The 26,969-nt window shown below is 34.8% G+C and overlaps 1 protein-coding gene across 1 annotated transcript in view; it reads right to left on the bottom strand.

The window, feature by feature from the left end:
• Nucleotides 1-26,165, bottom strand: part of LOC138713707 (beta-alanine transporter-like) — a 1,405,169-nt gene extending 1,379,004 nt beyond the window's left edge. The window contains exon 1 of the mRNA XM_069846007.1: nt 26,053-26,165. The gene's annotated coding sequence lies outside the window, so the exon portion shown is untranslated. The remainder of the gene's footprint in view (nt 1-26,052) is intronic.
• Nucleotides 26,166-26,969: the final 804 nt, after the last annotated feature.

Below are 26,969 nucleotides of genomic sequence, written 5' to 3'. Positions count from 1 at the left end.
TCTCATAATACTACACACCTAATCAAACCTATCCTAACCTGTCACATAATACACACCTAATCAAACCTAACCTAATCTGTCACATAATACTACACACCAGTAGTAACATTCCTCACACTTAGTATCATTTCGTTTTCATGTATTGCCGGCTCTGTCAATCGTGTCGGTTTCCATCTAATGGAAGTGAATCGTACTAATACTATTAATTTGAAGAAGAAGCAATGGCGGCTTTCATAATAATTACATTTCACATGTTTTGTGATATACTAAATGTGTTAATGTAGTAATAATTCTCTATACAGAGTGTATATAAATTGGTGTCAAATATTTAGGGGACGTGTTCTTAACATCAAAACAATTTAAAAAGTTAATAAGAACATGGGTCTGAAAACCATTCGTTAGGGAGTTATTAAAGGATTTGTCCCTTCATAGACCGCTGATTATTTGATGGTTTTTTGTTTGTTTGTATTTTATAGAGCGAAGAAATCAGAAGGAAATGTGTTCTGTGAGTGAACAGAACGAAATGATTTGCATCATTTAATTGATGATGTGCTTCTGGGCGTCATCCAACGAATGTGTTTTAACACGATGCTGCTCCAGCTCATTTCAGTCTGATAGTTGGTAATTTGTTTAATGATCAATTTCCCCAAAGATGGACTGGTCGAAGGGGATTCATTGCATGGCCTGCTCGATCGCCTGATTTGAATCCAATGGATTTCTTCGTCTGGGGACATTTAAAGTCCCACGTTTATGCGACTCCTGTACTTAATGTTGATATTCTGAGAGCGTGTCCAAACTGGATTTCACGAAATACGAAACACTCCAGGAATTTTCAACAGAGTACGCCAGAGCATGTAACGCAGGTTTAGGGGATACGTCGAATCAGGAGGAAGCCACTTCGAACAATTTTTGTAACATTAAATTTTGTCTTGTAACTCTGAAATAAATTATTTTGAGACCAATGTTCATATGAACCTTTTGTAATGTTCTTGTGTTACGAACATCTCCGAAATATTTGACACCAATTTAGATACACCCTGTATATGGTACAGTAAGATTTTAAATGTGTTGTGGTTGTGATAAAAGTATTGAAAATTGGTTTATAGCGCCACATTGGCAGTGACAAAAGTGTGTAATATTCGTTCTACATTGACCTAATTTATTAAATATTTTCCTGCCAGAGTCCTTCACTACATCTAGCAGGGGGCACTTGGAAACATACAATATGTTAAATAATGTGGGAAAATGTATGGCAAAAGTTCGACAGCTGAGGGTGGAACTGGCGGAGGGGGAGGGAGCCGAGAAAATAAGGGAAAGAGTTATTAATTAGTGTTGGAATGATGAAGGAATTAGTGGATAATGTTATTTTTATAATTATTGTGTTTTTTTATCGCGTGTGTATGTTTCTTCTTTTTTTATGTACTACCTTTATATTTATTAGTTGGATTATTTCGTGCAGTCTCAATAAGGAATTGAATTGTTTATATATATATATATATATATATATATATATATATATATATATGTTTCACTGTTTTTTTCTCTCTCTTTTTATATCTTACATTTATTTTATTTTCATTATTTTTGTGATATTTGGTTTGAAGTTAGATTAGTTGTAATTGTGTTAATTAATGATAACGGTAGTAATAATAATAACTGTTGTTTTACTATTTTATTATTAGTACTATTATTTGCGTTTTCTTTGAAGATTCAAACTGTGCATAGTTACAGCACGAATGGCTGTACAGGCTCGTGCGAAGTATCTATCTATCTATCTATCTATCTATCTATCTATCTATCTATCTATCTATCTATCTATCTATCTATCTATCTATCTATCTATCTATCTATCTATCTATCTATCTATCTATCTATCTATCTATCTATCTATCTATCTATCTATCTATCTATCTATCTATCTATCTATCTATCTATCTATCTATCTATCTATCTATCTATCTATCTATCTATCTATCTATCTATCTATCTATCTATCTATCTATCTATCTATCTATCTATCTATCTATCTATCTATCTATCTATCTATCTATCTATCTATCTATCTATCTATCTATCTATCTATCTATCTATCTATCTATCTATCTATCTATCTATCTATCTATCTATCTATCTATCTATCTATCTATCTATCTATCTATCTATCTATCTATCTATCTATCTATCTATCTATCTATCTATCTATCTATCTATCTATCTATCTATCTATCTATCTATCTATCTATCTATCTATCTATCTATCTATCTATCTATCTATCTATCTATCTATCTATCTATCTATCTATCTATCTATCTATCTATCTATCTATCTATCTATCTATCTATCTATCTATCTATCTATCTATCTATCTATCTATCTATCTATCTATCTATCTATCTATCTATCTATCTATCTATCTATCTATCTATCTATCTATCTATCTATCTATCTATCTATCTATCTATCTATCTATCTACCTATCTACCTATCTATATTTTGGGCTCCTGAAACTGTAATTGTTAGTGCCTAAAATTCCTATGTTTACCGATTACTCATTATGACAAACATATTCAGCTAAATACAAGGGAACTTTTGTGTCGACATTGCATGTTATTTCATTCACTAAGTGCATCGCGGTATTCAAGGTGCTTTTTAGTAAGTTGTTTTACTAAGTAAAGACATTTAATCAATTATCCCGTGAGGATGTGAAGTTATCTTGGCATCGTGAGGCTGTGAAGAAGTCGCGTAATTTCTTGGACGATGCGAAATATAAATCAATCAGTACGGCTCAGGAAATAGAAGTTGTTTACCACAAAGAAATTGAATAGAACATGCAAAAAAACTCTTATCTGATTATTTTCTCTGAAACACGCGACTTAGCGGCAAGAATTCTAGCTCTGGCGTTCTTCACGATCTGTTCGAGTTTAGAGTAGATGCTAGAAATATTACCTAGAAAAAACTTTTAAACAAACACCGTTAACGCTAAATAAACTTCAGTCCAATTTAGAAATAAAGTAATAGCAATTTGGAGTCAAATTGTTCTGAAGGAGTTAATTTCACAATTGAACGAATTTACCGCCTTTCCAGTGTTTGCAGTCGAGTCCACAGATGTGGAGGGAGAAGAGTAGCTGTCGATAAAATTGTGTGCTTTAATAATGATCGCGGTACTACCGCATTCGAGAGGATTTTTTTTTATCTACACCGCTTTATGATCTGTGTACTTCAAGGAAAGCGAAAGCGATTATTTCCTTTTTAAATAAAAATGGTGCTGACGAGACCAAATTGGTTTGACAAAGATATGACGATTATTCAGTTATTAATGAAGAGAAAATGGAGTTCAAAATCTGCTTCAAAGAAAAATTTGTTCCATTGCACCTCTGCTTTGTGAAAGAAACACAGCTTAAGTTTTATAAGGTTATACAGGGACATCATTTTGCTTTTACTAACATTTTTAATATTAACTTGGCTATACCTTTAGAGAACCGGAAACACAGTTTGCTACCCCCTTCCACGACTGGAGTTCGATGATACTGGAGTAAGACACAAAGAAATCAGTTTACTACGTATAGGAGAGAGGAAGAGTAGTTCATCCATTTACGTAAACTAGAAAATATCGCGATTTTGAGTTCGGCAATTTTCATTAGGTTTTTTTAAATCAAAATACAGTACTGTATTAACAATAAGTGTTTTTGCTCACGAACTGAGTTATCCATGCGAACGTATTCATTATGCATTGCATATTACATTGTCTATAGCACATTAGCGTACAATGTAGAGAATGAAGTTAAATTGAAAAAATAATCATAATATGGATATTTAAACACTTTTTTGAAAATGGTGGCCGTTCATTTAGATACAGGCTTCAGTTCTTTTGTGCATATTATCGCACTATAGACCATTACACCTAATTCCAATTACCAGTTTCGTCCTTCGTACTAGTAACTCATGTTGAAATAACTCTGTACCTTCTCTATGAAAGAGTACAGTACCTTACGTACTGTATATTCAATCTTCACTTCTGCCCGACCCGCACAGATAAAATTACTCAGACATGCTATCTACTGTCCGTCCAAGTGGTTTTGCCGCAGGATCGTAGAAAGGGTGTAAATCACGTGACAGGTAATTACTTAACGAGGCCCTTTTATTTAAGTCATTTTAAACAGTTGTATAATATTACGTAGACGTCCAATTCCTAACAGAAATTAATGTTTTCAGAAAAGAGCTAAGACAGCCCAGCTTTTACAGAGGGGCGAGCAGAAGCAGGTGGGGGAAATCGGCGACGTAGGCAAATGGACGACAGTACCTGTGCGAAAATATGATTCAATATTCAAAGCTCTTTCGTCACTGGAAAACGCGAACATATTTCTGGAACGTACTATACTCACTAACTCAGTGCTGTTTACTATAGTACGCAGCCTTGGTTCTGTGTGGAGGACAGTTGGAAGTTCATTAGTAGAAGGGGTGGGAGTGAAGTACATTCAAAAACTCAGGTACAATAAAAATTGAAGTAAAAATAAAATGGTGTCCCTGTAGCTGTACTTGTAATGTAATACGGAAGTGAAAGTTGGATAATGAGACAGAAAGATAGAAGCCACATAGAAACAGCAGAAAAGAAATTTTTAAGAGATGTTAAAGGAGGTACCAAACTAGACAGAATACCAAATGAACAGATAAGAGAATAATTACAGATCACTACAATGGCTGATATTTTATAAAAACCCAAACAGAACTGGAAAGTTCATTTTATATAGAAGGACAGCAACAGGTTACCTAGAAAAATAATAGATTTTCAATCTATAGGGAATAAATCTGTATGTAGACCTTTGAGATCGGAACAGGCCTTAGGCCTAATCCTTGAATGGAATAAGAAGAATGAGACTTTCAGGATTATTTATACTTTCAGGATTATTTCACTTTCATCTGTATATATGATTTCAATTATTTTCTCACTATCCTACTGGAAATCCTACTCACAAAATAAATGACACTAATTCTCTTATAGTTGTTAGGGTCATGCTTGTGTTTTTAATAAACGAAATATATGAGATATTCCACTCTTCTGGGATACTCTCACCTTTAACTAGATAAACATTTCAATTCTTTAGACAGTACTTCCATTTTCAAACGTTTACGTAACAATTCCATCTGTACCAACTATTTTACAGCATTTTATTTCTTGAATATTTTTCCAGTTCGTCTTCGTCTCTTCTACCATCCTTTCTCAAAAACGTTGTAGTTGTCAATCAGGTCTTTCGGTCAGTACTCAATGAACATTTTTTTTTACAACTGCTTCCAAACCAGAAGGGAGATGCTATATAGCTATAAAGACAAATTTGAGACTGATGAAATACAAACATATTTCGTACAAATCGGTTATATCATATCAAATGTACATTTTTCAGAAATTTGCCCTTTCCATGCGATTTCTTTTGACTTCACTACAGTTTCTACGTCACACTTTGAACTGTTATATAGCCTACAGAGTCCATTTGTCTTTTGTAGCTAGTGGCAAACATGAAATGTGGCTATGAAATATACTAAGAAATATATGTAGATTTTTTCACAAATGTGACTCAGTTATGGCACTAAATTTGTCGTGAATTTTCGCTAAAATTGGCTATTTCTGCAAAAGAAACGAGAAAAACAGCTTCGGAAAACGTATTGTGTGTCTTTCACATGTTAAATTTTATTATTTTGTTAACATGTTTCGGCTTGCTATTGGCCATCTTCAGAACTGGCTGTTGCTGGTCTTGGCGCCTTTTGTTTTGTTTCCTGTGGGGGTGTGTTTGTGTAGTGTAATGTGGAATCAAAGAGTGTGTGTGTTCTGAAATTGAGCTGTGTGTTAAGAGATAATAAAATTTAACACGTGAAAGACACACAATACATTTTCCGAAGTGATATAGTGTTAAAAGTTGTGTAATCAAGATGTACAGAAAAAAGAGCATTCCTTTTTTAATCGTTTCAAAGAAATACGGAATATTAGCTTTGAAGTTGTAACCTGCGAAAGAATAAGAAGAGAAATTATTTGTGAATAGGCTAATATTCTTCTCTGTAATGGCCTACAGGTCCATTCATGACTGGATTTTTGTATACAACTGGGTTAAATAAAGCTGATTTACAAAGGGTACAGTTATTACTATTGTTATTATTATTATTATTATTAATATTATTATTATTACTATTATTATCATTATTATTATTATTATTACTTAAAAATGGCCTTTGATGAATCGGAAGTTCATTGCCGCCCTCACATAAGCCGCCATCGGCCCCTATCATCCCGAGCAAGATCAATCCAGTCCCCATCATCATATCCCATCTTCCTCAAATCCATTTCAATATTGTCCTCCCACCTACGTCTCGGTCTCCCCAAAAGTCTTTGTACCTCAGGTCTTCCAACAAACACTCTATATGCATTTCTGGATTCACTCATACCTTGCCTATCTCAAACGTCTGGATTTAATATTCCTAATTATGTTAGGTAAAGAATACAATGCGTGCAATTCTGCGTTGTGTAACACTTACTTACTTACTTACAAATGGCTTTTAAGGAACCCGAAGTTTCATTGCCGCCCTCACATAAGCCCGCCATCGGTCCCTATCCTGTGCAAGATTAATCCAGTCTCTATCATCACACCCCACCTCCCTCAAATCCATTTTAATATTATCCTCCCATCTACGTCTCGGCCTCCCTAGAGGTCTTTTTCCCTCCGGTCTCCCAACTAACACTCTATATGCATTTCTGGATTCGCCCATACGTGCTACATGCCCTGCCCATCTCAAACGTCTGGATTTTAAGTTCCTAATTATGTTAGGTGAAGAATACAATGCGTGCAGTTCTGTGTTGTGTAACTTTCTCCATTCTCCTGTAACTTCGTCCCGCTTAACCCCACATATTTTCCTAAGCACCTTATTCTCAAACACCCTTAACCTATGTTCCTCTCTCAGAGTGAGAGTCCAAGTGTTGTGTAACACTATTATTAATATTAATAATAATATTAATATTAATAACATTATTATTACCATTATTATTATTACTATTACGATTAACTCCATATGTAGATGAAATTATTGGGGATCATCAGTGTGGTTTTAGGCTAATAGACCATCTACTGATCAGATATTTTGTATTCGACAGATTATGGAGAAAAAATGGGAGTATAAGGGTACACTGCATTAGTTATTAATGTATTTCAAAAAGGAATATGACTCGGTTAAGAGAGAAGTTTTTATGATATTCTTATTGAATTTAGTATTCCGAAGAAACTAGTTCGGTTAATTAAAATGTGTCTCAGTGGAACTTACAGCAGAGTTCGTATAGGTCAATTTCTGTCAGATGCGTTTCCAATTCATTGTGGGCTAAAGCAAGGAGATACGCTATCAACTTTACTTTTTAACGTTGCTATAGAGTATGCCATTAGGAAAGTCCAGGATAACAGAGAGGGTTTGAAATTGAACGGGTTACATCAGCTTCTTGTCTATGCGGATGACGTGAAAATGTTAGGAGAAAACCCACAAACGATTAAGGAAAATACTGGAATTTTACTTGAATCAAGTAAAGAGATAGGTTTGGAAGTGAATCCCGAAAAGATAAAGTGTATGATCATGTCTCATGACGAGAATATTGTACGAAATGGAAATATAAAAATTTGAAATTTATCATTTGGAGAGGTGGAAAAATTGAAATACCTGGGAGCAACAGTAACAAATATAAATGATACTCGGGAGGAAATTAAATACAGAATAAATGTAGGAAATGCCTGTTATTATTCGGTTGAGAAGCTTTCATCATCCAGTCTGCTGTCAAAAAATCTGAAAGTTATAATTTATAAAATAGTTATATTACCGGTTGTTCTGTATGGTTGTGAAACTTGGACTCTCACTTTGAGAGAGGAACATAGGTTAAGGGTGTTTGAGAATAAGGTGCTTAGGAAAATATTTGGGGCTACAGTGTTAGTTGGGAGGCCGGAGGGAGAAATACCTTTGGGGAGGCCGAGACGTGGGTGGGAAGATAATATTAAAATGGATTTGAGGGAGGTGGGATATGATGACAGAGACTGGATTAATTTTGCTCAGGATAGGGACCAATGGCGGGGCTTATGTGAGGGCGGCAATGAACCTCCATTTTCCTTCAAAGCCAGTATTATTATTATTATTATTATTATTATTATTATTATTATTATTATTATTATTATTATTACTATTAGTATTATTACTATTATTATTATTATTACTAAATTAATACCACCACTACTACTATTTTTATTATTATTATTATTATTATTATTATTATCATCATTATCATTATTATTATCATCATCATTATTTTTATCAGCTTTTATAGAATAATATGTGTAAAATTATTACTTATCAAGATTATATATGACATTACTTGGTGGAAAAAAAATATTTACACAATTTTTACGAAACTGTCACATTTTTAGCCATAAGTAAGATATTCTATTTGTTTATCACGAAAGATTTTTTAAATATTCACCAAAAAAAGAACCAGGCCCTGATTACAGACAGCCGTATCTTCCTGGGAGTGCGAAGTCACTTAGGGCCGTATTCATAGATATTCTTAGCGCGGGCTTCCAGTGGATGATCAGCGAATTAACGTTTTTCGTATTCATAAACCAGTGTTAGCGATACGATATTATATGAATCCCGTACAAGTAATCACTCGATAGCCGGGGCTAATTTAGCACGCTCGTAGCGCCGGCTAGCGAAATATCTATGAATAGCACCCATATTGTCTGTTGTTATTTCTCTCTCTGCTATTTTTCCTTCAAATTCTGAGACTTTTTCAGATCGTCTTGTGATGAATCTGTCCTCTTCAACAATCTTATCTGCAACCTCATGAAGTGATTTTTTAAATTTTGCCATGTATTTCTGTTACTGATCTCTGTAATATATATATATATATATATATATATATATATATATATATATATATATATATATATATATAGTTTATATTATAATAATCTATATAGTTCACGCAAACTCTCATCCTGCAATAAAGCTGTATTATATTAAAGTCCTCTATTTTATGTCCTATCTGTGTTAAATTTGCTTTATCTAATCGGACAGACCACTTCAATTCCATATAATGGTTTGTTCCACATTCTTCCTCTCCGGTTACACGTACATCCAGTACAATCACTTCTCTTTTTTGCCTTCCTATTATATTATCAGATCAATGACTGACCGAGCATTCCTGGTATGCTATACCGACGAATATTTAAGCACGTATTCGTGTTGAAAAAAACCATTGTGTATCTGACCAATTCTTCACAAACTTTTAACAGAGGACGACCATTATCAATTTCACATTCTTCTCCAAAAGTCCTGTTATACTGTGCATATTTCTTCATTCAACAGCAATAATTAAATCATAAATTTCTTGTCGTTGCCTTGCAGATCCTATAATTTCTCTTTGATTATGATGATGATGATGATGATGATGATGATGATGATGATGACGACACTTAAGTATTCGCGAACTATTTGTCACATTAGTACTCGCGTGGGGGTCAAAGTGACCCCCAAGCAAAAATACGAATTAAGATATAAAATTCATAGTTCTACGTAAACGTTCTAGCTCACATGGGTCATTACTTGCCAAAATGTTCTTAAGTAATAATTTGCATGTATATACACCACAAAAGTAACACTGTAATACTTGTGGACTGATTTGTAACATTAGTAGTCGCGTGGGGATTAGAGTGACCCCCAATTAAAAACACGAATTAAAATATGAAATATCCTGGTTCTATGAAAGTCTTCTAGCTCATAAGCATCATTACTTGCCATAATCTTCTAGAGTAAGAGATTTCACGTACAGAATCACAAAAATAACACTATAGTACTTGTGGACTAATTTATGACATCAGTAGTCGCGTGGGGGTCAGCCTAGAAAATTTAAATTAACGCAACAAATGACAGTGATAAACTGGAAGTTATCATGTAGTCGTATTGCCGACACCCTTTCAGGAAGGTACTGGTAAGCTGGGCAGTGTAGGCAATACCATTATTCTTTAGTTTTAAGAGTACAAGAATATTGCAGATAAAGAATGAACTATTCAGTAGTATTAATGCTTTAATTAGCTAAAATTTTGAAGCTACAAATGTGTCGTGAATTCCATAGTTGCTTAGTACAGAATTTTTTTTTCGATTTTTAACTACAAAATTACATTTTCTTACACATTTATCACAATTGTTACAAATCACGCCACTCTTATAAATTCTTCAAGATTGTACTTTAGAATGCATAATTAAACTGTAAAGAATCAAGTTCCTAAAGTTGTATGATTTGTAACAATTTTTGTGATAAGTGCGTAAGAATGATGTAATTTTTAGATAAAAATTGAAAAACAAAATCTATACAAAGCAATTAACACATTTTTAGCTTCAGAACACTAGCTAATTAAAAAAAATGACACTTCTCAATAGTTCATTCTTGATTTGTAATATCTTTTTTTACTCTTAAAACTAAAGAAAAAGGATATTTTACTAACAATTTCAAATTAGTGTAACTGTAAAAATATTGAGATTGGGATACATGTTTATATGACCTTTTTATGCTCAGAATGTCTTCGGAAATAAACTCCGTAAGGGACAGTAATTCCTCGTGAATCACTCTGTATAGATACACCGTTTTCTAAGAAGTAACATTTTGATGATGTGGTTTGCTTGTACAGTAACAAATATAAATGATACTCGGGAGGAAATTAAACACAGAACAAATATTGGAAATGCTTGTTATTATTCGGTTGAGAAGCTTTTATCATCCAGTCTGAAAGTTAGAATTTATAAAACAGTTATATTACCGGTTGTTCTTTATGGTTGTGAAACTTGGACTCTCACTTTGAGAAAGGAACATAGGTTAAGGGTGTTTGAGAATAAGGTGCATAGGAAAATATTTGGGGCTAAGAGGGATGAAGTTACAGGAGAATGGAGAAAGTTACACAACACAGAACTGCACGCATTGTATTCTTCACCTGACATAATTAGAAACAATAAATCCAGACGTTTGAGATGGGCAGGGCATGTAGCAAGTATGGGCGAATCCAGAAATGCATATAGTGTTAGTTGGGAGGCCGGAGGGAAAAAGACCTTTATGGAGGCCGAGACGAGATGGGAAGATAATATTAAAATGGATTTGAGGGAGGTGGGATATGATGATAGAGAATGGATTAATCTTGCTCAGGATAAGGACCAATGGCGGGCTTATGTGAGGTCGGCAATGAACCTCCGGGTTCCTTAAAAGTAAGTAAGTAAGTAAGGTTTGCTTGTAAACCGACGATATATTACAGTACTTGTTTTATAGTTCAGTTAGTTATACTAAAATACGAAAGGCATACAGTACAGTGAAAACACTAAAAAAATATATATATATATATATATATTTATATATATATGTGTCTCTCTCTATATATATATATATATATACATATATATATACATACATACATACAGGGTGTTTCAAAAATACGGGACATAATTTCAGGTATGTATTTCCCACATGTAGACAATCAAAATAGTTCATTACAACATGTGTCCGGAAATGCTTCATTTCCTAGTTATGGCCTTCAACATTGAAATTCACCGGAACGTTTTTCTTTCCGCAGGTCGTTGTCATAACAGAAGATGTTCAAAATGCCCACCTCCTGCTTGAATACAGACCTCACATCGATGTCTCATTGACCTGCGAACACGATCCCAAACTCCAGGAGTATTGCGTATGTCCTCAGAACATGCCACAATTCGATTCCGAAGGGATTCCAAATCAGGCACCGGAGACGAATAAACCAATGATTTTAAATGGCCCCACAAGTAGAAATCGAGAGGGTTCAGATCAGGTGAGCGTGGAGGCCAAGCTATTGGGCCACCTCCACCTATCCATCGATCAGGAAACCTTCGATCCAAGTACCGGCGAGCCGTACGACTGAAGTGTGCAGGAGCGCCATCATGCAAGAAGTAAATGTGTTGACGATTGATCAGTGGAGTGTCTTCTAAAACATGAGGTATGGTGTTTTCCAGGCAGTTTGTGTACGCCTGCCCCGTAAATCTGTTTACAAGTACATGGGATCCAAATAATCGAATTGGTTTATTCGTCTCCGGTACCTGATTTGGAATCCCTTCTGAATCGAATTGTAGCATGTTCTGAGGACATACGCAATACTGCTGGAGTTTGGGATCGTATTCGCAGGTCATGAGACATCGATGTGAGGTCTGTATTCAAGCAGGAGGTGGACATTTTGAACATCTTCTGTAATGACAACGACGTGCGGAAAGAAAAACGTTCCGGTAAATTTCACTGTTGTGAAGGCCATAACTCGGAAATGAAGCATTTCCGGACACATGTTGTAATGAACTATTTTGATTGTCTACATGTGGGAAATACATACCTGAAATTATGCGCCGTATTTTTTAAACACCCTGTATATATACTGTATGTATATATATATATATATATATATATATATATATATATATATATATAGACACACACACACACACACACTGTATGTGTGTGTGTATATATATATATTTTTTCTCTCAATTGTTATTAATCGCGAGTAGGGACAGGTACACAGGTACTGCAGTAGTTTCGCTATCTGAGGATGAATCCATGTTTAAAAGTAGTTCACTAAGCCGGTGAAATCCCTTCCTAGACGGAGACAAATCGCTCCCCATGTGGTTTGAACGTCATGGCTTGAGCCCCCCCCCCCCTCTTCTGCACTCGGAGACGAATCATTACCGTGTCATGCGGCTTGAGTCTTTGGATCTTCTCTCGTCTGACGTGGCTTCGACAATTCTGCTTGTCGGACTGCACCTCATTAACCTTCTAGTGATTCTTTGTAGTCCTCATTTATCTTTCTGATTTGTTTCGAAGTAAATCAGAAACCAAAGATATTTGTTACAGGCTTACTTCCCACTCAGCCGCTCAGCAGTTACATTTAACCTCCGACACAGCTAAGCTTAATCTCTGTCGTATATATGCACGTATTTCCTTCCTCATCTTTAATCGAGATAAAAACCTAGATCATATATGTAACAGATAACTCATCGCTATGTTAAAATAGGCAGCACTTTGAAGAGAACAACCACCAGGATCGCCACCCGTCCACCTTAAACGAACACGAGATGGCAGTACATTCGCTAATGCAATTCAAATGGGAATCATGACGTGACTCCTTATGTAACAACTAGATGGCAGCGTAGTAAACCTGACAAAAGTTGTTAACCTCAAAGCCCATAAGGCCGGCCTATATGGGTATAATTATGATCTAGGATAAAAACAATGGCTGATTAACGAGAATTTTTGCAGGTCATTTATAAACATGCGCAGATTTATATACAGGGACATCATTTTATTTTTACTTGCATTTTTATTGTACCTGCATTTCTGAATGTACTTCACTCTCACCCCTTCACTAATGTCCTTGCTCCCGTCAGACACACAAACTTACGGCCGCTGTTGCATTCCAAGTCTTCAAGCAGTGAAGTAAACACTGCAGTGTATAGTGTGTTTCATAAATATGATTGCGTTTTCTATAGAAGAAAGAACCTATATTAATAATATCGTACTAAAAATTATATTCAAGCAACGATAAATTCAATTTCAGAGAATATGCTTCAAAATGTTTTTAATAATATGCGTACTGAATTGAAGCCTGCATTGTAATGAACGGCAACCATTTTCAGCAACTTGTTTAAAAATTCAGATTAGCTTTTTTTGAATTGAGGTGGCTAGAAGCAAAGGAATGCTAGTGGCATTTGTAATAACATGAGTTAAGTGCATCCAGTGTAAGCAAAAGTATCTAAAATTTTAGTAGCAAAGGGATATTTTAATCGCATCACACATTAAAATTTAAATAACAAATTTCAGCGATTTTACGAAAGCTTAAATATTTAAACCCCATTTTCTCAAAAGTAACTTAAGTGCACTTAGAGCCCTTTACTTATGACCCCCTCAATTTAAATGCACTCTCTATATTGTATGATAACATCAATAATTAATATGCTAAATAAAGTAGACATTACATAACGAACATAGCCGCCTGAAAAGTTGAGTTTTTGAAAAAAAAATGTTACTACTCTACTGTATTTTGATAAATTCCGTAAAAGTGATGATCAAACTGAAAATCGTAATATCGTATTTCCCTACAGCATAAATGGATACACTACTTTTCTCTCCTCCTATACCTAGTAAAATGATTTGTTTACATATTGCACTAGTAACATCAAACTCCTGTAATGGAAGGGGGAAACAGTGTTTCCGAGTATAGCCAGGTTAATGTTAAAAATGTTGGTAAAAATAAACTGATGTCCCTGTAGAAAACATCTGTTTATAATAGTTATTTTGTTTTATTGTGGAATTACTTGTCAATAGAATAAGTTAATTACGCACAATATACTTAACTTATTTCAATCGGTAATTATGTATGGAATTATAGGGTAGCTTATTTAAATACAATTTTAATCCATTTATTTATTACAGAAGAAATAATTAAAAATATGTCTTCATAAACCTATTGATTTTCCATCTCAAAAATTGTTTTTAGACTTTAATGTAGAATTTATAAAACAGTTATTACCGGTTGTTCTGTATGGTCGTGACACTTGGACTCTCACTTTGAGAGAGGAATAGAGGTAAAGGATGAACGAGAATAAGGACTTAGAAAATATTTGGGTCTAAGAGGGATGAAGTTACAGGAGAATGGAGAAAGTTACACAACGCAGAACTACACACATTGTATTCTTAACCTAACATAATTAGGAACATTTAAAACCAGACGTTTGAGATGGACAGGGCATGTAGCACGTATGAGCGAATCCAGAAATGCATATAGAATGTTAGTTGGAAGACCTGAGGGAGAAAGACTTTGGGGAGCCGGGACGTAGATGGGAAGATAATATTAAAATGGATTTGAGGGAGGTGGGATATGATGATAGTGACTGGATTAATCTTGCTCAGGGTAGGGGCCGATAGCGGACTTATATGAGGGCGGCAATGAACCTCGTGTTCTCTAAAAGTCATTTGTAAGTAAATAATGCAATAAAATATGATCATTTTACCAGCTTCCAGGGACGATGGAGAAGGGCAAAAGCATTAATATGAGATCAGGAACTCCGGTCCGAAAACGCCTCAGTCGAAAGCTATAAACCAAAACAGTTTTCGGATGTCTACTTATATTCTTTGTTATTTAACGACGCTGTATCAGCTACCGAGTTATTTAGAGTCAAAGGAATTGGTGATAGTATGGTATTTGGTGAGATGAGGCCGAGGATTCGTCTTAGATTAACCGATTTTCGCTTTACGGTTGGGGAAAACCTCGGAAAAACCCAACCAGGTAATCAGTCCAAGCGGAAATCGAACCCACGACCGAGTGCAACTCCAGGTCAGCAGGCAAACACGCTATCACCTGAGCTACGCCAGTGGCGCCACATGTCTATTAAGGTACAAAAAGAACACTTTAAAATCTTGTTTCTAGATGGAATAATTACATTATCTTCAAGCTACGAAGACAACATTTCCAACAGTGTTTCAAACTGGCGTCCCCCAGCTTCGATGGGGGCATGACAACGTCGCAGGAAGTTCTGCCGTATCCATCTAATATCACTGAAGTCATTCTAACGATGTCACAAGCAACTAGGATTCTTACCAGAAGGTTCTCTTTATTCTCTACAGGTGTCTCGAAGACAGGAATTTTTACACGACCCCAGAAAAAAGAATCAAACAAAAAAATAGAGTGCCGACACCAATTTTGCACCAAATAAGGATGGAAAGTTGCTGTAAAAGTGTTGCCAGTGGAGAGATATGGGCAGGAGGGATCGCTCCGTCGAAGTGGAAGAGGTAGACAGCAGAGACGGGAAGCACATACGTACATCTCATTTCCATACGTTTCCTTACTGATCATAATAATTTAAGGCCAGGGTAGCATTTTATAAGAATTCTAAGATGTCCCATAACTTTCTGGCAACACTGTATGGATCGCAGTGTGAAACCTATTTTGTTAATTTTGTAAACGCATTACTATACTCATTTATTTTGAATTCTACGTATTTATTGTGATATTATACAGTGATGTCAAAGCAAGCTCATTTTTCTGACCTTGACGTCGTGCGCGGGCATCAAGCGCTAAGTATGGAAAGAGGAAGGGTTGTGTATATGAATAAGCAACCTGTTGGATTAAGAAAACAATGGTGCACAAACTTCAAACGGAACGTGAAATTTTATGTCGTTATTTTTATGTGCCTTCTTTCTGTTTGGTATTATCTATATTGTCTGTAAAACAAAAGTACTAACACCAATTTCTTAATATTCCAGTTGTGTTTTAAATGTTAATAACAAAATAAAGACTTAAGAAGGAATATTCATAATAAATTCCATAGTAGTACAACTATACTGTACTAAATGGATGAAACACATTATTCATAAAGAAAGTGATATCCCAAAAAAAGAGATTGAATATGACATGATAAGTTTGAATTTATATTGATAGTACCTTTAGCCTTATAAAAGTAATCAACAGACCAATCAAAACAATATTTCAGTACAAAGAAAAGTTACCTAGATGCCGTATATGTTTTAAGTGTAACTAATATTCCACAACAAAACCCTTATCGCATTATGCTTTTAAGGTGATATTGGTGAGCAACTTCCTGTCATCAAAATATTAAATTATTTTCTCGAAATGTGCTGAAGCTATAGAGCTGACATTTTTACAACACATGGGCACGTATCTTTTACTTATGATGCAACAGTAGTTGCTTTGTTAATTCATTTCCTTACAAACAATTTCCATGCGAATATTTTCAAAATTTTCAGTACACTATCTTCAATAATACGTATTTACGGTATATTAGATTGACGAAAACATTCTGTAAGGCTACTATATAAATAGGCCTATATCTGAAAATTTCACTTTTCTATTAAAAAAAGTTGACAAAATATTTCTTTTGAATAAAAAAAATCAAACTTGTGAAAAATGAGCATTAAAATTAAAACTTACATTCTTATAATGCACTTATACTTCTCAGGCAAATCTAAAAATTAGCATGGATACAGTTTTAATAAGTTCTCTTCCCTTTATCCATTGAATCAGTGTTGGTCATCCCTGAATATAGCTCGACCAAGCGACATATACTACCTCTTTCGTCTGTCTCTATCCTTTCCGCTGTCAAGCGCTCAGGCTCTCCTGAGCTCTAAAGCGCGCGCTTGCTCCTGTGGGCATGAATTGACATGACTGCACTAAAGGTACGGTCACACGTTGATACTTTTGCAGCGATGCAGTACAAAAAAACTGCGCAACTCTCGTACTGCGACGTGTGAACAACGGTGCAACCCGAAAAGTAGCGGCTGCCGAACCTGCTGCCCGCTACTTTTTCATGCTGCGCGCAGCTTAAAAGTAGCGACGTGTGAACAGGGTTCTCAGGGTTGCAGCCGCAGCATTTTTGATATACTGTAGGTTTTGTTGAAACTTTTGCTGCGGATGCGACCAGTGATGCCACCCATATGTGCCAATGATACTTTTATTGTTTGGATGTATTTTAATGTTAGATGTGATGAAAATAAATTATTTGTAACAGTTATTAAATGCACAACACAGTCTGAGCATATTTGCTGACGATATAATTCACTTTTTTAATTTTCTGTAGTGTAGTTTCAAACAGGAGGGTTACCAACATTCATTACGTGAATGTGCTGTTGGTTATCATTTAAGTATATAGGCGTTTTTAAAAGGTTTATAGTAAAAATAATGCCAATTTCTGAATACTGGTTAGGACAGAAAAGCAAATAATAGATAAGTAAGCTTTCGCATGAGTTTATTAATAATGCGAACATAACCACAAAATGTATATTGAGAACGATGAAAGAGTAATGGAACAGAGAAAAATTCTCTCCGGCACCGGGATTTGAACCCGGGTTTTTAGCTCTACGTGCTGATGCTTTATCCACTAAGCCACACCGGATACCCATCCCGGTGTCGGACAGAATCGTCTCAGTTTTAAGTTCCAACTCTTGGGTTCCCTCTAGTGGCCGCCCTCTGCACTACGTCTTAAATGTCTATGAACGTAGGACTGAAGTCCACATGTGTGCTGAGGTGCACTCGTTATGAGTGACTAGTTGGCCGGGATCCGACGAAGTGATTTACGCATATCATGTATATTATTTTAATGTACCGAAGTACATATGATATTTCCATGCAGATATTCTGCGTCATCATGCGATGAAAGGGTAATGGAACAGAGAAAAATTCTCTCCGGCACCGGGATTTGAACCCGGGTTTTCAGCTCTACTTGCTGATGCTTTATCCACTAAGCCACACCAGATACCCATCCCGGTGTCGGACAGAATCGTATCCCGGCCAACTAGTCACTCATAACGAGTGCACCTCAGCACATGTGTGGACTTCAGTCCTACGTTCATAGACATTTATGACGTAGTGCAGAGGGCGGCCACTAGAGGGAACCCAAGAGTTGGAACTTAAAACTGAGACGATTCTGTCCGACACCGGAATGGGTATCCGGTGTGGCTTAGTGGATAAAGCATCAGCACTAGAGCTGAAAACCCGGGTTCAAATCCCAGTGCCGGAGAGAATTTTTCTCTGTTCCATTACTCTTTCATCGTATGATGACGCAGAATATCTGCATGGAAATATCATATGTACTTCGGTACATTAAAATAATATATATTGAGAAGTTAACACGGAGATGGAAACCTGCAGCATGACTGCGGCTGGAAAAGTAGCGCCTTGTGTGTGAACAGACTCGCAACCTCCAGTTGCAACTTTTGCTGCACTCGGGTTGCGCAGCACGAAAAGTGGCGTGCAGCGCGCTACTTTTGGCTTACGTGTGAACACGACACGCAACTTTTGCTGTGACCGTACCTTAAGATAATATAACAGAACTTGTTTCATGGCAATCTGTCAATTCATTTCGGAGTTATGTAATTTTATTCTTCCCTCTGCACATAAAATTTGGCATTCAGTTAAATATTCTGGCATATGTATGGGTTAATGTTTTTGTGTTGTATTATATGGAAGCCCTGCGCGGGTCGTGCTGATCTTCAGCGAAGAGAATCCCGCCCTGCACGTCGATCTACTGTGTAAAGATAGAAGAGGACAGAAAATAAACCGATGAGCCAGAGAATGGAAACACCTCCGGTTTATAACTTAAGCGATAGCACAAGCTGGAAAACAGAACACTTACCTTCCGTTTGTAACTAAAGACACGGTGCAGACACGAAGCACTCAATCTCATAACTCCAGGTCCAGTTCAGTAACGATACATAGAGCAACACTCAAAGTAACAGACCACAATCATCACACGCTCGAGCATCAAACGCGCACACTAACAGGTTTCTTCTGTGGGATTTCATTCATTGAAGGGCACATTCACTTGCATATCTCAAGTTTCAGAACTACGGTACGAAAGTTATTCCTGATCTTCTTTTCTCCCCAAAAATATGTATTCGGAACGATTTGTTACGACTTTTTCATTTAACTTTCTGGATCAGTGAAAAAATGAAATGGTTATTTTTTTATTCATGCTTACGTTTAAATTTAGATACTTATTTAACGTAAAATTAATATCTTGTTGTTTACGGTTATCACAGAATTTATATGACTAATCTAGTTGGAAACAGATATCGTACAATTTCCACACGGACGTCAATCATAACTAGAGCGAAGTCAGAAAACAATTTTCTATAGCTAGTCTAATTTAGGAGTGTGTATATAGTAATAAGATCTTATTTTTATGCTAGTTGTCACATATACATATTATGCTGGAAACAGTTCGTTCTTGATTCTATATTCGCAATGAAATTTATACACAAAGATAATTCTTTTTGTACATTCACTTAAGTACTTTTACAGTTTTACAGTTGCAATTTAAAACAAACTGAACTGTAAATTTATACAGAAACATCAGCAGTTTATTGTTGAGTTGGCGATTATATTCTAACAAGTATATAAAATATATACAAACATAATGGTTACATTTAGCGCTGTTGATCGATCAAAATATTTAATCAATTAACTATTTGAATTTAATATATAGATTAATAGAGATAGACTTTCAATAGAGGTTTTCTTGGAAAACCATAGAACTTAATAAGGGTTTCGCATTGTGTTTCAACTTTCAATAGAGGTAGACTAGGTCACTATCCTCATATCTCCATCTCTTTCTGAAGTGTTTGTGCAAAGATTTTCCCTACGCTACCTACTTTGCAGTTACAAAATAACAGTACTATTGTGCTTTTAAGTAAGCAATTTCCGAGAGAGGAATATTGTCGGAATTTTTAGTACAAGTTTGTATTAACAAAGTAATAATTAATATCAATTACAACCGATTAATTTTAATCGACTCGATTATTGGATTAAATATTTTTGATCGATTAATCTTACAACAGAAACTGATCAATTAATCGATTAGATTAATCGATTAAATTCCACAACACTAGTTAAATTAGATTGAAATTTCCTTCGACTGTCTTTCAATAACACTCTCCTTTTTTTGGTATTTTTAAAAAAACAAATACCACTTTTTTGAATTCATTAATTGACATTGAACTGTAAAAAAACATACATTATGTGTATGGAATAATTGTGGGCATTATCTTAAATTTTAAACGAAATTTGATTTAGTATAAATACGTAAATGTGTATTTATTATTATTATTATTATTATTATTATTATTATTATTATTATTATTATTATTAATATCACTAATATTATTTTTAATAAATGGATACAGCTTTGTGAAAAGTACATTTCTAATTAGAGAAGGTGAAACTTTGGTCCCGTTACGCACTACACACGGGATAAGGAAAATAGTACTTAAATTATTGAAAATTGTAGCACATAAGGTGCGATTATCGCAAAAACTGTAAACCCATTCTGCCCCAAATACCTTCGTTTCTTATATACCAGACCCATGATTTTCTCAGACATTTTCACAGACAGTGATCACGTAACCCATTGCTACCGGCATGATGCTGTATAACGCAGAAAAACACTTCTTTCTTCTGTTCAGGGTAAATAATCTTTTCTTCATTATCGTCCAGGGTAAATCTACAGTATCTGTCTACCTATTTAACAAAAAGCGTATATGCAAGGCGTATCAAAGACCTAGAAAATCGAAACCTACCCTTCCACTGATCTTCAACCTTATGAAAATTTGCTTGCTATCCACCTAGAGATGAACAAAACCACAGTCTACTATATACAGTCACGAAGCTTGAGTTTTGAGGGTGCTAGAAACAATAGACTGTGACGGTACTATTTTGCATTGCCTGTAATGAGGCGATATTAGCGATCCTATTGGTGAAAAACTATCTAATGTTTGCATATTTACTATGTATTGAGCTTCGCGACTGTATATAGTAGACTGTGAACAAAACTAACTGCAGCTCTCGCTCGCTGTGTTCGTTGCATTTGTCTTTCGAGTCGCGTTCGTCATTCTCGTGCGCTTCGGGTCTCGCTCATCATTCTCGAAATAGCATTTGGTCGGCGTGGAAAGATTTCGTAACTTTGAATAACATACATCATTGAAATAAATAACATTATAAATGTTTAAATGAGACAGAAAGACAAAACAGAACAGTATCTTAGTTATCAAAATGTTCTGGTTTTATTATATGATATTACCTATGGTTATATAAATAGAAAAAAAACAATTCTCAAATAAATTTGCATTTCTAAGAAACATAAAACATAACATTAATATCTTTTTACTTGAGATTACACACTTGATCTCAAACATATTAAAAGAAAATTCCTATCTTTTTAATAAGGGTCTAGTAATTAAATAAAGATGCAAATCTGGCTTTCAGGTAGTAGCTCCCTGTAAAGCAGGTTTAAATAATTTCAAGGAAAAATTGTTCCGGGGCCGGGTATCGAACCCGGGATCCTTCGCTTAGCGCACGAATGCTCTCCCGACTGAGCTACCCCAGGAACAATACAAGACACCTTCACAATTTTAATTAAATAAATTAAATAAAGACTTGGGAACGGAATATTATATGCTGAAAGATAGAGATGATGTTTCAAATAGGCTACTTGATTGTTTATACGTATATAACAGTTGCCAAAGATGATAAAAGTTCAGTCAGGCATAAACAACTGTGGCGATTCAAGACTGCTTGACCTTCGGGACTTCGGGAGTGATCAATCTCGACGTCTCGAAACACTCACAAGTAATCTTTACGTCAAAGACGCGACATATACAACATTGTCGTGCGGGTTTTCGGGTTTGCGGGCGCTGTTGTCTTGCTTTCTCGATCGCTGTTCATCTCTACTACCTATCTACCAAACTCTTGTATACAAAGAATTTCAAAAGCTTGAACAAACCAAAGCTAACCTTTCACTGATCCTCGATCTTAAGAAGACTCGCTATCTATCCACTTACGTACCAAAAGCGTATATCTAAGGCATACCAAAAGCCTTAATAAACTAAATCTAAGCAGTCATTGATCCTAGATCTTACAAAAACTCGTTTATTTTTCCAGATACTGGCAGCACTATGATATGCATACCCAGTCATTAGAAGGATAAGGTCAATTATATTTGATATCCGAGATCTAAAGTACAATTTGACGTGAAATGTTTCTGTAGTGGAAATATAATCCATGGAACTTGAAATATATACATTTTTGTGTCGCGTGTATGTTTGCAAAGTTATACCACCACTCAGTTTCATTGAATCACGAAATAACTCAACACAAAACAGACGTCAGTCCCGTGTGTGGTGCGCTACTAGATTGATGTTTTAATAAAAGAAGTTGTGTCTACTCTTTCAGACTTGAAACTACAAAAGTTCGCATAAAGATATCCATAGGCCATTGCTTCTTTCGTAAGTTCGAATTTAAACTAAATACTTGTCGAACCGAAAGCCACGATCAAAGAAATTTCTATAACGAGTAACAACACAGTCTAGTATATACAGTCACGTAGCTCAATATGTAATAAATATGTATCCATAGATAGTTGCTAACCACTAGGATTGCTACTATCGCCTCATTACAGACAATGCGAAATAGTATCTGCACAGTCTGTTGTTCCTAGCAACCTCAACAACTCAAGCTTCGTGACTGTGGTAACAATTTGTTCTCCGTGTTTCCTACTTTTCAGTTTTCAGATTAAACTTCAGTATTTAACGATTTAATAAGTTTATAACGCTTATGTAAAATTATTTAAATCAAAGAGAAATTTGTAACTTCGCACAATATACTACTGATCAACATTTCAACATTTCTTCCTCTAAAATATCTCTCATCTCTCAAGAATTAATTATATCGTTCTATACAGAATGAACTATAAGTAATGTCATTAATTTTAGCGAGTTATTCTTTGAGATATTTGAAACAAGAAAGTTTAATGCAATTTTGCTCATTTTTGCTTCCTTTCAGATATAAAAATTGTTTCATACCAAACATTTCATAACGTGTTTGGAAAAGCCATTGACTTAATATCCAATACGCTCAGTCAGTTTTTGTTTATTTTTTTAGTTGGTTATTTAACGACGCTGTGTCAACTACGAGGTTATTTAGCGTCGATGAGATTGGTGACAGCATTTGGCGAGATGAGGCCGAGGATTCGCCATAGATTACCTGGCATTCACCTTACGGTTGGGGAAAACCTCGGAAAAAACCCAACCAGGTAATCAGCCCAAGCGGGGATCGAACCCGCGCCCGAGCGCAACTTCAGACTGGCAGGCAAGAGCCTTAACCGACTGAGCCACCCCGATTCAATCAGTTAAAGACAGCAATGTATTATGATAATAAATGATTGAAATAATTTTAGTTTTGCTTTTTAAATATGCAAAAATTTGATCCGAACAAATGTGACATTTTAAAATTCCTTTTCAGGACGCAAAGTGACACTTTTCGGATCAAATTTCTGTACATTTAAAGGACAAAATTAAAATTATTTCAATCATGCATATGTGACTAGTTGCAGGAAATGGGACCTAAAGTCGGATTTTTTTTTTTTTTTCAAAAAGAGGAAATACTTAGTTTTTTTTTAATTCATGATTCTAGTGCTATAGCTTTTAATATATTACTTACTGAATATTGATATTACATTATGTACTTTTCGAGAAAAATGCAAAATAAAGTTTTCATTTCTTTTCTTAGCAACAAAAAAGAAAGATTTAGGTATTTAAGAAGCACTGTGTAAAACTACCTACTGTTCTCCAACCAGGAGATAAACCGTGAAAGGAATGTGGCTTACTATTGCGTCATCTATTGGAGCGAAGTAGATAGATAATATTAGAGTTATAACGTCAGTTTAAAAATCATGCGCTCTCCTGCATATGTTATTTCCTGTATGGAGGGATTAAAAGACCAGGAAATTAACCGTGATCTAATTTTCTAACTAGGGTAGTATAAAAATGTGTATATCAGTGTTATTGTTTGTGCTGTGAGAGCTAGCCAATAGAGATACTAGTACCCACGTGTGTGACTTTATGACATCAACATTCATTCACAGCATCACCCCGCTCCCTCTCATTCCCTGGAGACTTTCTCGTGGTTGGAATACAGTAGTTTAGTATGTAAAAAAGCCTACAGGTAGCACAAGATGTCAAAACATAGAAATTCAATTTTTACACCGCAAATTCGTTATTTTGTTCTCCTCTAAAATTTCCTTTCACGACTTATGTCCCTTTTCGCGCAACGGGTCACATATTGGGAATTAAATCAATGGCTTTCCCAAAACACGCTATCAAATGTTTCGTATAAAATAATTTTTATCTCGAAAAGGAAGCAAAAACGAGCAAAATTCTATTAAACTGTTTTGTTTGAAATATCTCAATGAATAATCCCTGAAATTAATGATATTACTTGCGATTCATCTTGTTTAAAGTCAGTGTGTAAGTATGTTTTGCTGAAAGTATACAATTACTACGATTTAACAAAAAAAGTGAATCCAATTCCAAAACGGATGAAAGTGGAGAAATACTAATTGGGCCTATTTACTGTAACATTAATATTACATTTGTTACTAAGACGTTATATTCGTGAATTTGAAAAAAGATTCTAAGTCCCAAGCATAGAAACTTATTCTTTTTAGAATTTTTAATTTTATAAGAATTTTATTAGAGATCAATCTTTTACTGCCTCAGTCCCCGTGAATGGAATTCTCTACCTCAGAAGATTAGGGGCTGCCAGACAATAACCACTTTCAAGAAAAGGCTAAACGATTTCTTACGGGCGCAGTCAAACTGAAGTTATAATTGTGATCGAGTTTAATAATTTATTTTAATTTAGGTATAACTAACATTTCTATTATTATTATTATTATTATTATTATTATTATTATTATTATTATTATTATTATTATTATTATTATTATTATTATTACATAATTATTTTAATTGGTGTTGTGAAGATGAAAAGAATTGTCATTGTATTATATTAACTATGTATTATATTGTCTTGTATTGTAGTATTGTATTGCTTTGAATTGTATTGTATTGCATTGTATTAATTATGTTACATTCACAATATTGTATTAATTTTCTATTATACTGGTTGAGTGGAAGAGAAGGTCGAATGGCCTTAACTCTGCCAGTTAAAATAAACCATTATTATTATTATTATTATTATTATTATTATTATTATTATTATTATTATTATTATTATTAAAATATTCTTATAGAGTTCTTATTGGCATTGAACTGTTCTTCGATACGGATCAAATTAATTTTAAAATATTTAGAATTACATAACATTTTAATAATATTTAAACAATGGAATTAATTATGAAAAGTTTGATTCCTACAAAGTTAATTATTATACAAGTTTACACGGAGGAATTACTCTGTCTGTACACGTGTACGTCTTCCTTATCATTAAGCCACCAAACGTGCGGCGAGCTCCGTCACAACACTTAGGCGCAGAATTTCTTTTCTGAAATCTTACGTGTGTAAAGCAAACACGACTGCACGTGATGTCCTATTTTTCATATAACAGGCCTACTTGATCTAGCACAAGAACAAACACTGAGGAGCAAGGACACTGGTATCGAGCACGCACCACAACGCAGCCCTCTCGCGCAGTGACGTCCTTCCCCAGCCGCGTCCACACGAGCACTGAGGAGAAGCCGCTGGTACATGCGCCTCGCGCTGCACGGCTGTCAGGTTCGAACCCGGTGCACAAGCCAAGTGAATGATCGTCTCGTAATTCCCGCAACACAGCGCCGTTGATTGCGGACCCACAATCTTCCACACACGGCGTTTCAAAAACATGTTACGCAATGCTTAACACTCCCTTATCCTATTTCTTACAATGCAATGGGTTTCAGGTCATTACGTCTAAAGACAGAAGATCTAATGGACAGTAGGTCTAATAAAACATGAAGTCTAATAAAAAAAGTCCAATAACAACTCAGGTCTAAGAGAAAAATGTCTAATGTCTAAATATCTAAATAAAATTTATGTTTAATATGTAAATGTCTGAATAAAATTTACGTCTAATGTGTAAATGTCTAAATAAAATTCACATCTAATGCATAAATGTCTAAATAAAATTTACGTCTAATGGATAAATGTCTAAATAAAATTTACGTCTAATGTGTAAATGTCTAAATAAAATTTAAATCTAATGTATAAATGTCTAAATAAAATTTACGTTTAATGTGTAAATGTCTAAATAAAATTTACGTCTAATGTGTAAATGTCTAAATAAAATTTACGTCTAATGTATAAATGTCTAAATAAAATTTACGTCTAATGTGTAAATGTCTAAATAAAATTCACGCCTAATGCATAAATGTCTAAATAAAATTTACGTCTAATGTGTAAATGTCTAAATAAAATTTATGTCTAATGGATAAATGTCTAAATAAAATTTACGTCTAATCTATAAATGTCTAAATAAAATTTATATTTAATATGTAAATGTCTAAATAAAATTTACGTCTAATGTGTAAATGTCTAAATAAAATTCACGTC

The sequence above is a fragment of the Periplaneta americana genome, chromosome 14, assembly GCF_040183065.1.
Source record: "Periplaneta americana isolate PAMFEO1 chromosome 14, P.americana_PAMFEO1_priV1, whole genome shotgun sequence".
Classification (NCBI taxonomy): domain Eukaryota; kingdom Metazoa; phylum Arthropoda; class Insecta; order Blattodea; family Blattidae; genus Periplaneta; species Periplaneta americana.
The sequence above is the reverse complement of the archived record's forward strand: the minus strand, read 5'-3'. Positions and strand labels throughout refer to the sequence as shown.